Source organism: Ambystoma mexicanum, chromosome 4p, assembly GCF_040938575.1.
Source record: "Ambystoma mexicanum isolate Mex_15411 chromosome 4p, UKY_AmexF1_1, whole genome shotgun sequence".
In the NCBI taxonomy this organism is placed as follows: domain Eukaryota; kingdom Metazoa; phylum Chordata; class Amphibia; order Caudata; family Ambystomatidae; genus Ambystoma; species Ambystoma mexicanum.
The window spans coordinates 949,203,668-949,226,824 of NC_090927.1; positions in this window are offsets into that span (position 1 = coordinate 949,203,668).

Consider the following 23,157-nt stretch of genomic DNA (forward strand, 5'->3'; position numbering starts at 1 on the left):
CCTTATTATCAATACAACGCTGGTGTTCTCAGAGTTTGTATCTCAACTTTTTATACCAAGTTCTTTTGAGTCTGTTCCAGAATCAGATCTGTTCTCTTGGCTTTGGCGGACTCAGCTGAGGCAGGTACCAGGAGCTCTCGGGAATGTGTTCTGTCTTCATATGCCTCTAAACTGTTATCAAACTTTGTGTCTGCTCTTTCACTGGGTTCCAGTGTCTCCACATCCTCGATCTGTGGGATCAGGTTGTCCTCACATACGAGTTGTGCACCAGAGGGGCTCCAGAGGATTACCTTTATTTCCCCCCGTTATTCTCTGTCAATCATTTCTGCTCCTAACTCAATGGTATGAGTGTAGACAACCCAGACTTTGGGGTAGCTCATGCATAGGTTCCCTCCCATATCTCCATTTGTAAACTGGCCAGAACCATGGCTTGTCCTCTGGAAGGGATGGTGACGTGTCCGTCCGTACATAAACCACATCACTGCTTCTGGGATTATTCTTTTGGGGGTTTAGGCCATAATTGTTCATCTCTACACTCTTAAATCAGGGTCTATTATATCGATCTAGGACACCAACTGTCACAGGTGGTTCAAAGAATAGTCATAGTGTCAGAGACAGTTTAAGGGCTTTTATTTACTATTCCCGGGCCCTAAGTCCGTCCCTCTCTCTCTCATGCAGAATGCAGCAATCCCCTTAGCACAGGTGCCCGTACTCACCAGGTTAGTATATGCCAAATATTACCCCTACTGTCTAGGTTCTGACTTATACTAGAGGTGCAGAACAAAAGGCAGAACACCTTAACTGACTTCCTAGAATGTCCTTCTACTTCTCAGGGTCAGTTTTTAAATAGGGCTATTGGACTTTTCTGACACTCTTGTTTGATTTACTTTCCACCTTTCATGCCCGTGTACTCCTCTCTCTCCCTCACTCCCAGATGCTCTTGTCTCCTTTCACTCTACTCCCTCTACTCCCTGCATCACTTCACCTCTGTTTTAGGATGTCTCTCACTCTTTCCACTACTACCTTCTCTACCCTTTGATGTTACTACTCGTTCTTGCACTCTACCACTCCCACCGTCATAGTACAACACTTTTCTCTACACTACTGCTCTGTCTTCCACACTACTATGCCTTCCTACACTACTATTTTCTACTCCACCCTACTGCTCTACCTCCACACTGCCACTCCCTCCTCCTGCAACTGGTCCACCCAACATTCTACTCAACAACCTCCTTTCACTCACACAAACTCTTCACATTCACTCTCTACACACCCTTTCCTATGCACACTCGGCACTCTTTCACTCATGTTCACAATGCATAGCCGATTGCACTTACCAACAACCTTACCTGCTCCTGACATTGCCTCCACACACCACTTCAACTTGCTTCCTGCTGCTGTTCTCTTGGCTGTCCACCTCCTCTTCTGATCTCATCCAAAACATCCACAACTTCCTGTTTGGTCTCTTTTATTCACCTGCCCATCCTCTGGTTTGCATATTTGTCCTCGCCAATATGGCTCTATCTTCCCCACCCCGTAAGGGTAACATAAAGGAAATCTTATATATATATATTACTTTAAGCACTGCCCCCTTCTTATGCATGTCGCTGCCACAGAGCAAGAATGGCAGTTTGATTTTTACAATTTCTGTGTTTGTGTTTGAAGGGGTGTCCTGGCCTTGCCGATCCTAACTTAAGTCCTTTTTCCATGTGGTGGTGTGGTCTTTCATGTCCCTGGTCTCCTCCCATGGTGAGCCAAGGCTGGCATGTGGTGTGTGGCTTTGGCGTAGGCCGCGTAGGAGCTCTGGCTCCTTGTTCTAAGGTTTTACTTCACGATGGGAGTGTTTGTATAGAGCTCACCCAGGAACTGGATCCAATGCACAGGGCCTCTGATTCTCTTCCTGATAACTCTCCCTCTCTGTCAGGGTGTGAAAGTGCCTTTGCATAACGCACTGATCATTTCTTCTCATGAGGGTACTATTCTCCCATGTCTGCTGCATTTATGAAAATAAAAATACATTCTTGGCCAACGGGTAATGCACATAAAGAAACTGGCACATGGGGAGGGGACAGGAATTGGGGCCCTCATTACTGGCACTGTCCTCCCATATTGATGTCAAAACTGAAGTGCCTCTGGGTGAGACATTCATCTTCCGAAAAAACAAACCAAACCTCATTGGCTTTAATCTTCTCTCCTTTGGTCAGAACTTCCCCTTACCCTTATATCTCCAGCTACAATATCTGCATCACTTTTGCATTAAAAACACAATACTTTGATGTGCATTATCAGTTTCCGTGGACATACTGTTTGATGAATTTCATGACACAGCATTAATGATCTTTTCCTAATTGAACAATATCTTATACCAATAGTAGCAGATGCATGTGAGATGTTCCACAAGCTTAATACTTTATCCCCCTAAATTATTGTTCAACAAAACCAAGTAGAACACTGACTTTTTAAGAAATAAAGAGAAACATAGGGTGGAAACCATCGTCGAAAAAGCATGACAGAAGTACAGGGTCCATGACACACAGTTCAGTCAGTGACCTGTGCTTAACCCCACATTTCTCTGGGTAAATTGTCCAGATAAAAATATTGAAGATTTGCACAAATCAGAGTAACACACCTGATGGAAGGACTCACATTTGTCAACTTTCATCTCTGCATACAACATGTATTAGTATGCTGTAGCACCCCCCCCCCCCCCACACACTCTTAAGAATGTTGGTATTTATTTAAAATTGTTTAGTATTTCATTGTTTAAAGAATGGTCCTAGCTTGAGAACAGAAGAGTGTTGCACAGGGTGTGGCTAGCCAGCATTTGGGATTCTATCTTTCAACAAGTGCACAGTATTGTGAGTTTGCGGTCTGTGCATCCATTGCAATTAGTCCCATGTCAGATGGTGTTTAAAAAGTTACGTTTTGAGAGATTTGGGAAATTTAAGAATTATGGGGGCAAAGGCGACCCAGCTTGCTTGGTCATTCCCGGAATGGGAAGGCTTACAACTTGGAAGGGGAGGAGGGGGAGTACCGAAACATCTTTCAGGCTAGCGGGCACAGTGCTGGAGGCAAATGATGCATTAATGAATGCAGTAATGAAAGCAGCTAGTGTTTGTTTCTTTGTTTGTTTATTTATTTATAATGCGCTCCAGACCCATAGGTTACCGGGCGCAGCAGCAAGTATATGCGAGACTTACAATGTTGCGTGAATAAGTTTACAATATTACAATATTACATGAATGTACAATTACAATATTACAATAAGTTTACAATATTACAATATTACATGAATGTACAATTACATATTTACAGTCTATTTAGAGATTACCAGGAGAAACAGCATAATGTACAGGAGTATGCATACGGTGTTAGCAGTTATAAACATAAGGGGTAGCTAATAGCAACTATGTACATTGGGTAGGGCTGCGCGTGCGAGAGGTCATAGCAGATGTCTAAGCATTGTTAGCATTAATGCGTTTAATGAAGTTCCTTCTGAAGTGTGGGAAAGGTTGGTCTACTCTTAGGTCGGGTGGCAGAGCGTTCCACAAGTTGGCAGCTCTCACATGGAAGCTGGCGCCACCAATTTTGGCAAGTCTGAATCTGGGTACTACCAGGCAGTTACAGTTGGCAAGTCTGAAAGGTCTATTGGATGTTTTTCTTTTTATTATGTCTGTCAGATAATTAGGAGCAGCATTATTAAGAGCCTTATGGGTCAAGGAGATCATTTTTAGGTGGATTTTGTTATCAGTGGAGAGCCATTTGTGTTGCCGCCTAATAGAGGAGATATGCTCCCTCTTCTTTATGCCTAGTGCAGCTCTGAGAGCATTGTTTTGTAAAGTTTAGAGTCTTTGGGTGGTGGCTTTGTTGGCACCACTATAGAGGGCATTACAATAGTCGAGTCGGGAGAGTATTAAGGCTCTCGCCAAGATCAGACAACTAGTATTGGATAGGAAGGGCTTGCCTGCTCTTATCAATTTGCAAGTGTAGGCAGTGGTGGAGGCTAGGGAGTTGACCTGTTTGGTGAAAGACAAGGTAGAATCAAGGTAAAAACCAAGTGTTTTTACTTCCCTCAAGACTTTGATTACATTTCCATCTATGTTGAAAGCTGAGTAGTCCGGGCCCAATTTGTTAATTGGGTGTCCTTGATACAAGGGGCAGGTATAGGGGCCGATGACTCAAGTTCCTTTAGTATGTTGAACAATTCTTTGGTACTTGAATTGGCTTTGACTATACGGTCATTTAAGTTATGTTTTTTTAGCTTGGACAATGGCTGTCTTATAGTTAAGTGAGGCTGCATTAAAGATATCCTTATTTTGTGCAGATGGGGAGTTTTTCCATCTAGATTCTGCTGTACGTTTCACTTTTCTAAGAGACTTTAGGTATGGTGCATATCATTTATTGATATGAGCTTGTGGTTTAGATTTCTGTAGTTTAAGAGGGGCTATTGTATTGATAGCTTTGAGGATTGCTTCGTTATATAAATTCACTAGATCAGATGGGTCAGAGTGGGAAGTATTAAAATGAGTTATGGGGCGTAGTAGCGGTAACAGATTTTGTAAGGTAAGGTTATGTTTACTTCTTGTCATTAAAGCTGGTGCTTTGACAGGAGTAGTGACAGTTATAACCTTGGCAATAGTGAAAGTAATAAGATTATGGTCGGTCCAGGCACATGGTGTATTGCCCAGTACCTTGATGGACCAATTGATGGTCTGCTAGCCAGTCTAAGGTATAGCCTTTGTTGTGCGTTGGGTTGGTTATATGGTGTGTGAACCCAAGGTCAGACAAAATGTCCTTAAGTGAGGAGGCCTTCACATCTTTTGGATCATCCAAACCTAAGTTAAAGTCACCTAAGATTATAACTTGTGACTTACATTTCATATTGTTGGACAGTAGTTGTGATATATCATTTTCAAAGGTGGTAGTGCCACCAGGAGGGTGGTAAATTAGATGCATGGTAATAGTGGCTGTGGCAGAGGTGGATAATTTGATAGTAAGTAATTTAGCCAATGGTAGATGGTGTTTGTTAATCATTCTTAGTTCTAGGACTGTTCTATAGATAAAAGCAACTCCACCTCCTTTGGTCAAGTCGGAGTCTCTGCACGTAGGATGGGGTAGTTGTGAGGTAGGGTTAGGGCTAGGGCAGGGCCTGATGCAGAATTCAGCCACGTTTCTGTTATAGCCATGATGTCAAGGTCCTGGACAGTAAGAATGTTCAATATGTCAAGGGCATGTGCTTGGATAGACCTTGCATTGATCAGCCCCACTTTAATGACGGGTGAATTATTAACTGGGAGTACTGCCGTTTTGCACTTATTTGCACTTATTTGTATTTTTAGGGCATTTGTCTATGGGGGCGTTTCTTGCTGACCTTGTCTTATTGGCGAAATGTTTTGGTTTCAGGTGATGTTGTGTTGTAAGGCCAAGTCTCCAGTTTCTCTGTGGGGTAGGGCACGGTCTTGCAGTGGTATTTGTTTGTGTACAGTTGAGTTTAGGGTAAAAGGTCGTGGCAGGAGTGTGTAAAGGGCAAGCCTTAATTATGGAAATTTGAGGGCTCATTATCATAGGAGAGGCACCATAGTGTTGGTTGGGTGGAGCATGGGATATCATGTTGCTGCAAAGTTTTAGGCATTTAGTTGGCTGGATGTCCATTGAGGATGGCAGATTAGTTGGCATTACCAGATTGAGGATAGGTGTGTTTTGGCCTGAATGGGGGAACATGTTTAAATGGAGATACATTTTCTAAGGGGTTAGATTGATTATAGTCAGGATGTTTGTGAAGCTCAGGATGCCTAAGAATAATATAGATTGCGATGGAATTGTATTTGTTGGTAACATCAATCATATGATCTAAAAGTAGGTAAAAGTTAAAGAGCTAATGGTATAGTGAGGGCTGGTATGTCCCAACAATATAGAGTGACTTAGTTCCAGTCTAACCTAGTACCCTAAAGTGAGGATGTTGAACAAACATAGTAGTACAATTGGACTGAGGCAATGTAGCAGTAGTATCACAAGGGTCAAGTTCTCGACGTAGTCACTTTAACTGGGTAGTGTTAACAAACTAGGTGAGGTGCTGCATTGAAGTAGGTAATTTATACATAGATATCATTGATACGCAGATATCATTGCAGCAGACCCCTGTGAAGGAGGACTGGGAGCTAAATATAGCTAGATATAGATGTCAATCCAGTAGCCTCTGGAATGTTGCTTGTACTCCATGAAGAGAAAAGGGCAAGGCTGCAAACTGAAACAACATTTAAGGCATGGAAAAGGCAGTCATTGGCTTTGCTCCTTTGTTAAAGTGTACTTATAAGTAATTCTTTGTCAGGTTCAGTGTGCAAATAATTCTCGCCTTGCCAAATATCCCAACAAGCTTGTCTAGTCATGAAACTGAATAGGCATTGAACCTGGACATTTCAGTAAAACACTGGATTTTGATGCAAAACTGTTTGTTTTTGTCAATATTTTGGGACCAGGATGATGGGCATGCCCTACTCACTGTATGTCTCAATGACCCGCAGGTCAAGCATATTCTTCAGCTCCTCAGTTTTGGATGTTATGAACCACTCCTTGTGCTCGTCTGGATTTCAGGGAGAACACATCTGCATAGGTGTCCAGCACTAGGGCCAACTCATGGTGATCCTTTGTGGATACCCCTTTTGTCATGTCATTCCCTTTCTGAGGTAGCTGCAGTTTGCTGTTCTTTGTCAAGCTTTTTAGTTTATTTATATACTACAGCTGGCATGGTTTCCTCCAGTCAGATTGAAGAACGTTGTAGGTTAGGGGTGAAACAAGTTATGTGATGACATGGGTGATATGCCACCCCACCATTATTGTCTAACGCATGGTAAAAAGCAAAACCGCCTTGAATGGTGAGAATTCAGTGGATGACTGAGGGCCTCATTACACGGTAGGCGGTGAGCCATGGTGCTATTAGCGCCATGGCTCATGCTGGTAAAATACCGGCACCGCCTTGGCGGAAAGGGGATTTACCGCCCCATTCCAAGGTTGGAGGGACGGTAAATCCCCCTTCCGCCATTGCCCTTCCCCATTCCCATTTCTGCCCCATAGGGCTCTATGGGAATAGGGAAGGCGCTAATTACGGCACCGCAATTTTGCGGTGCCGTAATTAGCTCCGAGGTCCCTTAGCGGGTTGGTTTTTAACGCCTGCAAAAAGCAGGCGTTAAAGCACCAACCCGCTAAGGGACCTCGTAGTAAGGCGGTAGGGATTTACCGGTACCGGTATTTTACCGGTACCGGTAAATCCCTACCGCCATCCGTGTAATGAGGCCCTGAGACATTTTACAGATGAGAAATAGATCTCACAGGATTGGGTCACCCCAATTCCATCCATCTTCATTGTCCATGTTCCTAAGCATGCATTTCAGAATTTGGTTAAACCACTGCACTAGGCCATCAACTGTGGATGAGAAATTGATGTCCACAGTGTTTTTATATTCATCAGTACTTTTTTATGTCACCCATTATTTTAAATACTTCCCAGGTCTCTGAGGATCTCAGCTGGAAACCCCACACGCGTGAAGAAAGGCATGAGGACTTTCAAGATGGTTTTGGTGGTTTTGTTCCCGATTGCTTCAGGATAGCGGGTTGCATAGTTGACTATCACTAGGAAATTTTAATTGCCTGATTTGAAATGTTCATGGGATGACTATGTTAATACCGATCGTGAAGAAAGGGACCTCTATGATTTGCAAAGTGTGAAATGAAGTTCAAGTACATAATCTGAAAAGCATCTTTAACAGATCGAACAGCAGACACACAACTGTTTGATCTCGGCATATACCCCCAGCCAATAGAACTGGCTAAATGCGTTCTTCAGCATTTTCATCAGCTTAAGATGTCCCACAATCAGGTTAGAATTCAGTTGTAATACAGACTTCCGGAATTGCTTTGGCACCAATAGTTGGCAATAGTGGTTTCTTTCTACTATTGGGTTAACATACAATCAATACAGGAGTGCCTTATTATCAATACAACGCTGGTGTTCTCAGAGTTTGTATCTCAACTTTTTATACCAAGTTCTTTTGAGTCTGTTCCAGAATCAGATCTGTTCTCTTGGCTTTGGCGGACTCAGCTGAGGCAGGTACCAGGAGCTCTCGGGAATGTGTTCTGTCTTCATATGCCTCTAAACTGTTATCAAACTTTGTGTCTGCTCTTTCACTGGGTTCCAGTGTCTCCACATCCTCGATCTGTGGGATCAGGTTGTCCTCACATACGAGTTGTGCACCAGAGGGGCTCCAGAGGATTACCTTTATTTCCCCCCGTTATTCTCTGTCAATCATTTCTGCTCCTAACTCAATGGTATGAGTGTAGACAACCCAGACTTTGGGGTAGCTCATGCATAGGTTCCCTCCCATATCTCCATTTGTAAACTGGCCAGAACCATGGCTTGTCCTCTGGAAGGGATGGTGACGTGTCCGTCCGTACATAAACCACATCACTGCTTCTGGGATTATTCTTTTGGGGGTTTAGGCCATAATTGTTCATCTCTACACTCTTAAATCAGGGTCTATTATATCGATCTAGGACACCAACTGTCACAGGTGGTTCAAAGAATAGTCATAGTGTCAGAGACAGTTTAAGGGCTTTTATTTACTATTCCCGGGCCCTAAGTCCGTCCCTCTCTCTCTCATGCAGAATGCAGCAATCCCCTTAGCACAGGTGCCCGTACTCACCAGGTTAGTATATGCCAAATATTACCCCTACTGTCTAGGTTCTGACTTATACTAGAGGTGCAGAACAAAAGGCAGAACACCTTAACTGACTTCCTAGAATGTCCTTCTACTTCTCAGGGTCAGTTTTTAAATAGGGCTATTGGACTTTTCTGACACTCTTGTTTGATTTACTTTCCACCTTTCATGCCCGTGTACTCCTCTCTCTCCCTCACTCTCAGATGCTCTTGTCTCCTTTCACTCTACTCCCTCTACTCCCTGCATCACTTCACCTCTGTTTTAGGATGTCTCTCACTCTTTCCACTACTACCTTCTCTACCCTTTGATGTTACTACTCGTTCTTGCACTCTACCACTCCCACCGTCATAGTACAACACTTTTCTCTACACTACTGCTCTGTCTTCCACACTACTATGCCTTCCTACACTACTATTTTCTACTCCACCCTACTGCTCTACCTCCACACTGCCACTCCCTCCTCCTGCAACTGGTCCACCTAACATTCTACTCAACAACCTCCTTTCACTCACACAAACACTTCACATTCACTCTCTACACACCCTTTCCTATGCACACTCGGCACTCTTTCACTCATGTTCACAATGCATAGCCGATTGCACTTACCAACAACCTTACCTGCTCCTGACATTGCCTCCACACACCACTTCAACATGCTTCCTGCTGCTGTTCTCTTGGCTGTCCACCTCCTCTTCTGATCTCATCCAAAACATCCACAACTTCCTGTTTGGTCTCTTTTATTCACCTGCCCATCCTCTGGTTTGCATATTTGTCCTCGCCAATATGGCTCTATCTTCCCCACCCCGTAAGGGTAACATAAAGGAAATCTTATATATATATATATTACTTTAAGCACTGCCCCCTTCTTATGCATGTGGCTGCCACAGAGCAAGAATGGCAGTTTGATTTTTACAATTTCTGTGTTTGTGTTTGAAGGGGTGTCCTGGCCTTGCCGATCCTAACTTAAGTCCTTTTTCCATGTGGTGGTGTGGTCTTTCATGTCCCTGGTCTCCTCCCATGGTGAGCCAAGGCTGGCATGTGGTGTGTGGCTTTGGCGTAGGCCGCGTAGGAGCTCTGGCTCCTTGTTCTAAGGTTTTACTTCACGATGGGAGTGTTTGTATAGAGCTCACCCAGGAACTGGATCCAATGCACAGGGCCTCTGATTCTCTTCCTGATAACTCTCCCTCTCTGTCAGGGTGTGAAAGTGCCTTTGCATAACGCACTGATCATTTCTTCTCATGAGGGTACTATTCTCCCATGTCTGCTGCATTTATGAAAATAAAAATACATTCTTGGCCAACGGGTAATGCACATAAAGAAACTGGCACATGGGGAGGGGACAGGAATTGGGGCCCTCATTACTGGCACTGTCCTCCCATATTGATGTCAAAACTGAAGTGCCTCTGGGTGAGACATTCATCTTCCGAAAAAACAAACCAAACCTCATTGGCTTTAATCTTCTCTCCTTTGGTCAGAACTTCCCCTTACCCTTATATCTCCAGCTACAATATCTGCATCACTTTTGCATTAAAAACACAATACTTTGATGTGCATTATCAGTTTCCGTGGACATACTGTTTGATGAATTTCATGACACAGCATTAATGATCTTTTCCTAATTGAACAATATCTTATACCAATAGTAGCAGATGCATGTGAGATGTTCCACAAGCTTAATACTTTATCCCCCTAAATTATTGTTCAACAAAACCAAGTAGAACACTGACTTTCTAAGAAATAAAGAGAAACATAGGGTGGAAACCATCGTCGAAAAAGCATGACAGAAGTACAGGGTCCATGACACACAGTTCAGTCAGTGACCTGTGCTTAACCCCACATTTCTCTGGGTAAATTGTCCAGATAAAAATATTGAAGATTTGCACAAATCAGAGTAACACACCTGATGGAAGGACTCACATTTGTCAACTTTCATCTCTGCATACAACATGTATTAGTATGCTGTAGCACCCCCCCCCCCACACACTCTTAAGAATGTTGGTATTTATTTAAAATTGTTTAGTATTTCATTGTTTAAAGAATGGTCCTAGCTTGAGAACAGAAGAGTGTTGCACAGGGTGTGGCTAGCCAGCATTTGGGATTGTATCTTTCAACAAGTGCACAGTATTGTGAGTTTGCGGTCTGTGCATCCATTGCAATTAGTCCCATGTCAGATGGTGTTTAAAAAGTTACGTTTTTAGAGATTGGGGAAATTTAAGAATTATGGGGGCAAAGGCGACCCAGCTTGCTTGGTCATTCCCGGAATGGGAAGGCTTACAACTTGCCCCCCTTTTGCCCTCCCCTGCCTCATAAGGAATTTTCAACTCTGCTCGCGCACTCGCCCTGCCAACCCCTCACTTACTCACCTTGCGTTACAACACACAACCGCAGGCTTGGAGCCAGGTTCCCCTCTGGCGCACCTGCCTGTGCGCATCCCATAGTCGGAACCAGTATCGTTACACTCCCTACGCTCATTATGCGCCCGGACGCTGCCGGCACTGTATACATTGCTGATGCACACGTGTCCGGCCACATGGCCCTACAACCACGCCTATCATCCTTAAAGTTTACCACAAAGCACCGCCGCCTGCCACAGGATCCTTGCCACAGACCCGCAGATAACATTTACCTCATTGATGACACAGGAGAACCCCTGTCACCCAGATGTGACTCTGTATCCATTACTGGAGCGCCACTACGGCCTGCCTTGTCTGACACTCACTCGCCTTCCCATACAGTTGGAAGCAGCTCTGGGTCCATAATCGCGCATCCGGATCTGGTGCTCACAGGGAAGCGCACGCACCGTGCCAATTCTGTGCCCGACACCCACCTGCTATTGCCAATATTATCAAAGTTCCTGCTAATGCTAATGTTATGCCCTCGCCCACGGCACTACCTGTTGATGTTGATGTGATGCCCACTCCACTACATGCTATTGCTAATATTATGCCCTCGCCCATAGCACTACCTGTTGATGTTGATGTGATGCCAACTCCTCTACTTGCTATTGCTAACGTTATGCCCTTGCCCACGGCACTACCTGTTGATGTTGATGTGATGCCCACTCCTCTACTTGCTAATGCTAATGTTATGCCCTCGCCCACGGCACTACCTTTTGATGTTGATGTGATGCCCACTCCACTACATGTTATTGCTAATGTTATGCCCTCGCCCACGGCACTACCTGTTGATGTGATGCCCACTCCACTACTTGCTATTGCTAATGTTATGCCCTCGTCCATGTCACTACCTGTTGATGTTGATGTGATGCCCACTCCACTACATGCTATTGCTAATGTTATGCCATCGCCCACGACACTACCTGTTGATGTTGATGTGATGCCCACTCCACTACATGCTATTACCAATGTTATGCCCTTGCCCATGGCACTACCTGCTGCTCTTAATAACACCAGTCATTCTGTGCATATGCACCAGGTAGTACATGTGCCTGGGCCCCCACTAATACCCACCTGTGCTACTCACCCTAGCACAGCTACGCCTGCACCTCATCGTCCGCTCTCTCTCACCCCTCCTCCCACACACACCCTCAAGTGTGGACTCATTAATGCATGCTCATTACCGGCCCATGCACTGGACATTAATGACCTCCTTACTATTGATAATCTTGACCTATTAATAATCACAGAGACTTGGCTCAACGAAAGTTCCGGCCCTGCTCTATCTCTTGCCATCCCCACAGGTTACACAATACTCAGAAAAGACCGAACACACCAGAGAGGTGGTGGTGTCTCCCTCATTGCAAGGGAATCCCTCTCTAGCAGGGAGGCTGAAGGTCATATTAGTCACAGCTGTGACTACCTCCTTCTCACAATTAACACTTCTCAAAACTGAACCTTCTCTATGCACATTACATACCGCCCCCAGGGCCCATTTCTGACTTTCAGGAAAACCTTATCCTTTAATTGTCTGACAACATCAAAAGATCCTCCCAAGTCCTGCTGCTGGGCAAACTGAACTTAGGGCTTAACGACCCCAAAGATTCCCATGCTAATACCGTCAACAAAGCCCTGACCATTTTGGGCTTCTTTCAGATCATCCATGAACCCACACACATTAAAGGACGCACCCTAGATTGGATTGCTCAGCACAACTGCACTATCCAAGTAATTGCCAACACGCCCATCCCATGGTCTGACCATCATTATATTCAATTCAACCTCCTATCCAAAAAAGGCTGCTTGAAGCCTACTAATCCATGCCCAGCTGCCTTCGCTAGGAATTGTAGGCAGCTCACTGCAGAAAATATTGCAACTTTCTTATCGGTTCCCGCACTCCAAGCCCCGTTCTCTGATAACCCTGACACTCTCGCAAGCCTCTTCAAAGACATCATCACGCAAGCTGTCGACTCTATAGCCCCTCTCTCCTTCAAAAAAGCCAAAAAAAGCCAAACATTCAAATACCTGGTTCTCAAAGGACTTACTTGACCAACGAGCCAAAAAAAGGATAGCACTCTCTGCCTGGAAAGCCAGCCCCTCAGAGGCCACCAGGAGTGCCTTTAAAGCAATCTCTAAAAACTACAAAACCAATATTATCCAAGCTAAAGCTGCCTCGTTTAACTCCAGGATCAACAATGCAAATTCAGGATCTAAAGAAATATTCACTATCTTCCGTGAGCTCGAGAAGCCTTCCACTCTTCTTCCCACTCTCCTCAAGTATCAAAACTGGTGTAACAACATTCAGTCCGCTATGCTGGACAAACTGAATACCCTCCAAACCAAAATCCGAGGCCATCAAAAAGCCCTTAGCCTTCTCATAGCAGACTTGCATGACAATTCGCCTGGCGGCTCCAACTCTAACCCGTCCACCCCTTTTGACTTCAAAGAAATGACAGAACTGGAAGTTATTGCCTTGCTGAAAACCATCAAACCGTCCAATTGTAAGGGTGATGCCTGCCCAGCAAAACTCATTAAAGATCTGCACACCTCCTAGCCCCTTTCATAACAGCCTTTATCAACTCTTCAATTAAAACTGGCCTTGTCCCCAAGGACCTCAAGGAAGACTGGGTTCACCGGCTCCTTAAAAAAACATCCCTGGACCCAACGGTTCCAGGGATCAACATGGGCCTATTACCACCGTCCCTTTCCTCCTAAAAATCTTGGACGAAGCAGCCTACCTGCAAGTTCAGAAATTTCTCAAAGACAACCGTCTCTTAGGCCTGCAGCAATCTGGCTTCCGGCCCATGGCATGGCACTGAAACGGTCCTTCTAGACCTAAAGAATCAAATGGACGATCATAGAGACTCGGGCAAACCAGCGCTCCTATTGCTCCTTGACTTATCAGCGGCTTTTGATTTGGTACAGCACAACACCCTTTGCCGCCATCTTGCCACTGCAATCAACTTCTCCCCCAACGCCTGTGCCTGGATCACCTCCCTTCTCCAAGATAGGCCTATGAAAGTCTTCTCTGACTCAGCCTCTGCCACCCCCAGCATCATCAAATGTGGAGTCCCGCAAGGCTCCTGCATTGCGCCCACCCTCTACAACCTCTTCATGAGGCCTCTATTCAGCATCATGGACACGGTTTGCATCTCGTACACCAATTACGCGGATGACACACAGGTGCTTATTCCACTCACTGGCAATTACAAAGAGGACATGATCACCCTCACCACCATATACTCCACAATCCAGTCATGGATGGCGGATAACTGGCTCTGCCTTAAAAGCAAGAAAACAGAAATCCTCTTAATTGGCTCCCCACTAATCTGGGCAATTTGGATCAGCAGTACTTGTCCTTTACTATTGACAACATCCCCATCAAGGTATCCAACAATGTTAAGACTCTTGGTGTTTACCTTGACTCGGACCTCACCATGGAAACACAGGTTAATGTCATGGCCTCTTCATCCGCCTATTATTCCAAAGTGCTTAATACAGCCAGGCCCTTCGTATCCCGTCAGAGCTGTCTTACCATTGCTAGGGCAATAATTGGATCAAGGTTGGATTACTGCAATGCCCTCCTCATAGGGACCTCCTGCAAGAACCTTGCTAATCTCCAATTGGTGCAAAATAACGCCCTGAGAGCAGCCACTGGCACATCAAGGAAAGACCATATCTCTGAGGTACGGAGACAGGCCCACTGGCTCCCAGTCAAAGAAGAAATCATCTTTAAGACCCTCTCACTTACTCATAAATGCCTTCATGATCTGGCATCAGTGAATGGGAGGGCCATCAGGAGGGCATTTCCCCCAACCTACCTTACCCAAAGAATCATTAAGCACACCTACACAAGGCCCCTCAGAAATGGCTATGTCAACACTATCATCACGCCTAAATCGCTCAAAGTTCGCACCGGGGCGTCCAGCTTTCCCACTCTGGCAGCTTCTCACTGGAACGCTCTTTCCTCACACCGAAGAATGATCCCATCAAGCCTTCCGTAAAGCCATCAAAACTAAGCTTTTTGTATAAATGTTTTCCCTACTCCGTTTCCTTGTTATTTTTGATGTATTACTGATTGTGTGCCCACTTGATTTTGTCTGCAAGTCACTCACCTTTCATGTATTAAGTCACTGATTTCTATGCACTTGTACCTAAGAGACCAACTCGGTCACCTGTAACCTACTCAATTACACTTTCATGCAAGATTTCATGTAACAGCGCCTCGATGCCCTAGGGCTGTGTGTGCGCTATACAAATGCAAATAAATAAAATAAAATAAAAAAATATCCGAGCCGATACACGGTCGAGTTTCAGACGGTGGTTGTGTGACAAGAGAAGGATTGTTTGTTTGCTCTCTTTTTGTAAACGAGTTGGGATTTGAGCCCATTGGTTGATCTACTGCGTGAGGGACATATGCCACCAGATGTGGGGCACTTTACTATTAGCTAGGTGTGGTGATTTGCTACTTGTTACTTCTTTATAGATAATACATGCAATCTTTAACTGTATCCTGGCCTGGAGAGGAAGACAAAATAGTATGTGTAGCCCGGGTTGATTTGGTCAAATTTCTGCACATCCCTGATAAGATGTGCTGCAGCCTAGTGGACTAGTGGACTGCTTTTATGGAAGCCAAGTGAGTGGATGGGAGGGCCATCAGGAGGGCATTTGATTTTGCCAAATGTGGAGATTTAGAGCCAGACTGGTTGTGTTTCTGGAAGGACAGACCGAATCTGAGAGTTGCATATTAAATCCTTATAGGTGCTTTTCATTTAGATTTTGTTGGTCAAGTTTTAGTGGGGGGACCGATGTGGATGAAGTTGGTCTTGATTTAGTTACATTTGAGGTGGCCCCTCGACATATAGTTAAGGGCAGTAGAATGGTAAGCATGGAGAGGGATGATGTGCTGTGGGCTTTCTACTTCATGTAAAATTTAGTATTGTTCATGTATTGGTGGATGGCTACACTGGGATCATTGGGAGTATGCCCTGAGGCTCATGTAAAGATTTAAAAGGTGAAATGAGGGAGGTATGTGGAGCTCTGCAGGAAACTGGAAGTCAGTTAGAATGTCACATGTTCACATGGATGGCCTTGTGTCTGCCAGATAGGTGGGAGGTAAGCCAATTCATGGGCCTCATTACGACCCTGGCGGTAAGGGGTTTACGCCAGCGTTAGCTGCGCCGACCCCTTACCACCAATTACGAGGTCCCTTAGCGCCATGGCGCTTTTAACACCTGCTTTTAGCAGGTGTTAAAATCCATGGCGCTAAGGGACCATGGAGTTAATTACGCCACCGTAATTTACGGTGGCGTAATTAACGCCTTCCCCACTCCCATTATGCCCTATGGGGCAAAAATGGGAATGGGGAAGGGTAAATGGGGATTGGGGACTTATCACCCCCGCCAACCTCGGAATGGGGCGGTAAGTCCGCCAACCACCATGTCGTAAACGTAGTTTACGCCATGGTGGTAAAGTCACGGCCCAGGCGGTAACTTACCGCCTGGGTCGTAATGAGGCCCCGTGACATTGAATCCCATCATGTCAGTGAGGAAGGAGAGAATGATGTGGTGGTCGATGTTGTCATATGCAGCCGAGAGTACAAGAAGGACAAAAAATAATGAGTCACCCCTATCCAGGATTTGGAGGACATCTTCCACTACCTGGATGGTCTCTTAATGTGACACTTATGGGAAACCCCAACTGATAGTCGTTTAGAAGGTGTAGTTGTCCGATTCTGCTGAGAAGTTGTGTAGGGAATTCTTTTTCCAAGATTTTGCCAACAAATGCCAGATTCATAATGGACCAGTAGTTGGCCAAGTCATCTGGGTGTAGGTGTATGGTCAGTTGTTTCAACAGAGGTCAAATGAGACCAGTGGTGAGAGTGTCATAGAATGACCTTTCAGTGAGGGAGGCATTAATGATGGTGAGGTGTGCATGACCACTGGGCCCATCAATTGTTTAATGATGGAGGCCAGGATGATTTCATCAGTGTAGGAGGTAGGTTTGTGGGTCGAGAGAAATCAGTCCAGAGTGAAATGTCCATGCTTAGGTACAGGTGGGCTAATGCTCTGGGTGGTTGATTCGATAATCTGTAGGAATGTATCATTTTTTTCAATAACAAATGTGTTGATTGAGTTGCAGGTACATCTGGGTTGGGTGACTCTTAAAGAGGATTTTGCTCCTGCTAGAGGCTCCTGTGATGGTGGTGGAGTAGTAAGCAGCTTTGGCCTTGGGAATCAGCATCCTATGATTCGCACAGACTGATTTGAGGTTGGTGAGAACTCAAAAGTTACATTGTTTGTATATCTAGGACCCTGATTGAGAATGTTTAGAGGCCAGCTCAGGTGTGTACCAAGGGGTGGATAGGTTGATCTTAGCGTGATGGTTGTTTGGGTGGGCGGATTCAGCATTCACCACTTTCATAGCGAGTTCATGAATACTTCTTGGAGAGCTGAGGCTTTCCCTGTGGTGGGCAAGTCTGCAACATTTGTTTGTAGCTCATTGACCATGAGGGTTTGAATGAGCTGCACAGATTGAGGGGGCATCTAGCCTGACCTTTGTAGGGCTATGGACGAGTGGGTGATTGACCGTGGGATATTTGTTTGTTTGTTTGTTTGCTTGTTTATTTTATTTATATCGCGCACCTGACCCGGAGGTAATTGGATGGTCAGCATGGTCAGACCAGTCCAGTGCCATAGGGTCTGCACAGGTGATGGGGGTGTGTTACAAAGACTAAAAGACAGTTTGTCTTAAATCTGAGGATAGCCCAGCAGTTTTTGCAACTTGCAAATACCTTGGATGGGCTTGGCACATTAGATCTAGTAAGATGGTATTGTGATCTCGTTAGGGAAACAGCTTTAAAAAACTATAAGTGTACTGAAACTTACTGTTTGAAGAGCCAAAGGACCACGTGTTAGGTCACCCTCTAGCCTGGCTACACACAACCAATTGTTATACCATTTATTGTTCTGAGTCTGCTTGTTCTGTATTGAGTACCTGTACTATCACTTTTCACTATAGGTGGTGGTCACAGATTAATTTCGAAGCACTACTTTGTTTTAGCTTTGTATTTTTTCAATTCAATTGTTAATTCAGTTCCATTAAGGACTTGTGAATACTAAACCGTTAATGTACTGCACCTTTTACAAAACAATCTCAAAAAAGATTATAAATTCATGACTATGAAATGCATTTTGACAGCTAAATAAAACAAAAGCTGAATTTTCTATTTCTATTTCGTGTCTGAACTGCTCAAACTTTACGAGTATTACTACATCTAAAGTAGTTTTTTATGTATGTGACATGACAGAATAAATGAATAAATCAAGGCCTACTACAATCAGTTAGTAGACCCCAGAATTTCAGAAGTCAGAGCAAACCCCCTTTGTACCCAATGAAGAGCCAAAGGAACCTGCTTAGAGTGTTTAGCCCAATAATGTTACACAGTTTCTAGGTTTCTAAAAAAGTTGTGTGCAGAGAATCCTCTTTAGGGTACATCTTAGTATTGGAGGCTGCAAGCATAGCTCTCCTCCTTCTTAGTGTATTGACACATGATCCCTTTTTGTGTGACTGTTTATCATGATCTAATTGTCTCCTCTGATTGATGTACAGATGGTCTATTTTGATGTTTATATGTATTTATACAATGTCTGAACTTCAATTTCATTGTATGCTTCCTTTTTTAAATAATGCCTGCAATAAATACTTGTTTCTTGTTAGGAAATGTTTATCTATATTTTATTTTGAGGTGTTCTTAGTGTACCTTATTTTATTGATTGTAAAATTGACTGAATGGAATGTCATATTTATTATGGCTTTTATGATCTTTTGGCCAAAACAAAGCTTTACAACAACATAAAGACTACATCTAGTGTGTTGTATTTGTTGTGTGTGTGGGAGAACAACATTTGCTAAAGTCCAAAGATCTAGACAGTGCAAAGAGCATGCTTCGAGTGTGGTTGTTGGTGAGATTCAGGGATGTCACAAATCTCTGAATAAAGGCATTATTAGTTTGTGATAATTTAGCAAAGAAGAGGACGTTGGGGATGTCAGCAATGAAAGAATCAATCCTGTAGATGAGGTGGAAGGTGATGGTTTACTTATGAGAAAAAGGGAACAGGCAAGTGATTGTTTCAAGCACGATTGTTCTGGGAGAGAGGGTGACAGAGGATGGCAAATTGCTCCGTCGGATGATGGCCAGTACCCCACCTGCCCTTTCTGACCATGGACATCTTGCATTCAGTAGTCTGCGGATATGAGGATATTAAAAACGTGGAGGAGGATGGGGTAAACAATTTTTTGGTTGATTAAGAGCAATAACTGATCAGCATGAGGGGGCCTCTGCATGCAGTCCATGGGTTCTGGATGGGGGCAAGGACAATATCGTTGAGGTTCGCTAGGGAAGCTTGCTGGGGCAGCCCAGGCTGTTCTGCCTTTCTAACTCTAGTGGGGACAGTCTGTGGAGGGAGAGGCATCTTTGGCATTAAGATCTCCTCCTTGGGCCTCATTACGAGTCTGGCGGCAACCCTGCCCGTGCTACTGGCGGATTGCCACCAGATTCGTAATATTTTGCCGGAGCCTGACTTCTTGGTGCCACAGGAAGATTCAAGTCCGGCGGCCCGGGAAGTCAGGCGCCGGTAAAATGTAAGTCCCCATTCCCATAGAATCTCATAGAACTCTATGGGAGAGAGGACTCGGAAGCACCGGCACCATTGCTAATGGTACTGGTGCTTCCGTGAATGGTCTGCCTACTGTGATACTGCGCCCGGCAGGGTCAGCCCTGTCGGGCAAAGTGGCCATGGAAGGCAGACAGGTATTTTATCGGTCCAGAAACAAGGGTGCCAGTGAGCTTATCGGCACCCTTGTTTACGGACCGGCAAACTTATAATGAAGCCACTTGTCCTTTAACTTTTGTACTATCTGTCTTGCAGTAACATTATGTAATCGGGTACCGGTCTTCAGTGCATGAGCCACTGAATAGCAAAGAGTGAAGAACTACCTCTTGTCCAGTGAGTATAAATTGTACTTTACGTTGGAATGGAATCTGGGGTCTACAGCATGCATCCTAGCATGACAGTATTCTGGCGTATAAGTGGGTATTGGGCATATACCCAATTGCCCTCATTTGCCAATTAGAAAAGTAATTTTCTAAACTCTTTTCTAGCAGACTGCTTGGTACACATTTCACTTGTTGCCTTTGGTAAAGTTCAATAGAATTGTCCATAACTTCAAGAGAAGCAAAGGGATGATTTATGTAGTTCTCAAAGACAACTCGCTTCAGCTTTAGAAACATACTGAAACTGTCCTTTGATGCTGGGTTTTTACACATCAACCATAGAAGCTAGAAACTCTGCTGAAACCAGAAAACCAGAATACTTATAAACATGAAACAAATACCCAAGGGCTGCTTTCACCCTACCCAGGTATATACGTTTCTTGCCAATTTGCTTTGGTTGTTGTGGTACCAGCCACGTCTATCATCTGACATGAAGATTCTGCACTTTCTCATCAATTTCACATGGCAAAGACACCAATTTCCTTTTAAGGCCTGAACAAGCTCTTTGTGCGGAAACGTGGGAGACTTTGCATCGAGCAGCTCAATAACCTGACATGGATGAAGTGTCTGCAAAGCAATGTTTTCATATATGTTCAGGTTCTTAAGAGCAGGAGGAACCACACAAATGCCCATATTATTCCAAATGCTTCTGGTTGGAATTGAATCCTTCTTGAAGTTACTAAAACAGTTTTTACGCATTGTTTGACCTTCAGTGATGTCAAACTGACCTTCCACATACAGATATAGCAGCATTATCTCCTCTTTCTGGAACAAACTCTCATTGTAATCTCCGCTTTCTCTACTTGTGACTTGCAGAATGTGTGATGGCCCAATGCACAAACTTTGTGTGGCTTTTCACATGCAACAGATTCGAAAAGGGTCATTCAATTTTCAAACCTTTCTGCTGTTGTCTCCCTGCAAAGCATTTGAACAGTTGAAACCTGTCTTGACTGCTAGAAGTAGGATGCTATATACATTCGTTTTGCGCATATCAATTTTAATGACACACAGCCTAAAATCAATCCTAAAATCTTATGTGCTCTAATCCTAAAACATCCTTATTCGTATGAACAACATGTCTTCATACACAATTGACAACTGTTACTAAAGCTCCATACATAAATCTACTTAAACAAAAAGAAAGCCCAACATGTTTGTTCTCTCACCACTGGCAAATATCCATATAACTTCATCAGGGGCTAGTGGTCCTTCTGCCACCTCATATACAATCTGTGTTCCCTCTCATCAGCAGTGTGCTGTTTCCTAGGCTGCTCAGAGCCTTAGAATCGTAAAATGTTTACTCTTTTGTAGTGCTATTCATTGAATGTTCCTCCTGTCCTATTTTCTGCAGGGCTCTTTGTTCTCCCATTGTATTGAACTCTGAATAGGCAGACAGTTTTTAATGCTCCAGTACGTTTCTTCTTTTTCTGTGGCTCTCTAATTCAGCCCTACAACTTTAGGTGATGTCTTGCTTCTAGTTATACGTCTCCCTCCATTTACTGTGGAAAAAAAAATAGAAAACAGGCTTTAACTATCTCAAAAGTATTTAATCTGTGCTGTCTCAAAACATACTTCTATTGCTTGTCTGTTTATGTACCTACGTATTCTTATGGTTGTTGTACTCCCATATAAGAACCTCTTTCTGCTTTAGTAACACAAGTGATGTTGGCTCTGTTAGTTGGAAACAGCGATCCGGACTTGCTTAATGTTATCAGCCGATATCTATAAACAAAGAAATATAGCATATCTAGCAAACTACTACTCTAACGTTGGTGTATAACTCCCCTAGGTTAGAGGCATAAGTTCCCCCACTTACTTCTAGTATTTCGTGGCGTAGATATCTCTCTCACAAGTCTTGATTAGACTGAGGCTCTGTGTACGCCACCTGTAAAACATAAGGCATCTAAATTACTCTTTATTTCCTTTCTCGAACGTTACACATCTTGTCGTTCTTAAGTGTATATGGGTACATACAAGTGTCTATCTTTACCTCTTAGTTACAGCATGTTGTTCGCATGCAACCACATCCGCACGAATATGCAACGTGGAACCTCCTGCTCCTCGTGTATACTTCTGTTTGTATGTCGCTTAGCAACCAAAAACTCAACACTCCTTATGCTCGATTCAGTTTCAATAGAGCAACAGAAAGCGCCATCTTTTAATGGCTAGGCGCCACAGTAAAACACTCGCTTATCTTAGGTTTTGGGTCTATAGAATCCTAGTTCTAGCAGTCCAGACAGGTCTCAAGTATTCCGAAGTTTCAGTTACCAGGTGTAACCTGTCTGCTGCACAAACAAAAGTTCCTGGGATCTGTAGATGTCTTTTGGTCCCTGCAAAGCATGACATCTGCACGTCCTGAAACATGACTCATGGACAAAGTGAATTTAGATCTTTGTTGAAATGTATAACAAGGTGGTCTATCCCCGAATGATGGGATGCCAACAAATGAATGTGGTGGAACTGACTAGTACCATGTCCTCTGGTCAGACAAGACAAAAAGTGACCCTGTAAACTGGTTCTGATCGATTTCTTCACCTTGTTCATTCAGGGATGTAATTTCACCAAAATGCCAGGGGTAGCGTAAGTGACATCACACAACCCTTTACCTCTGATGACATCACAGGAAGTGATGTCATTGGACCCCACCCTGAAGTGACATCATGGGAAACGATAGAACATGACCTTTCACCCCTTGATAAAACAGGAAGTGGCATCACATACCATTGTTCCCAAGTACACTACGAAAAACATGATAACGATATCACTATAATGTGGCGTTAACACCCAATCCGGTGGGCCAGATCGGGTGTTAAGGCCACTAGCGCCCCAGCCATTAGCGCCCTGGGTTAAAACTTCAAGACCTAAGAATGACTATGGTATTTGCTTGCTCCCTTCCCACCATGAAGTGCTTTGAACCACTTCACTTGTGCATAAGCGCTGTACAACTAAACCACAAATAAATAAATAAATAAATACTGTGCACACTGTGCTAGGA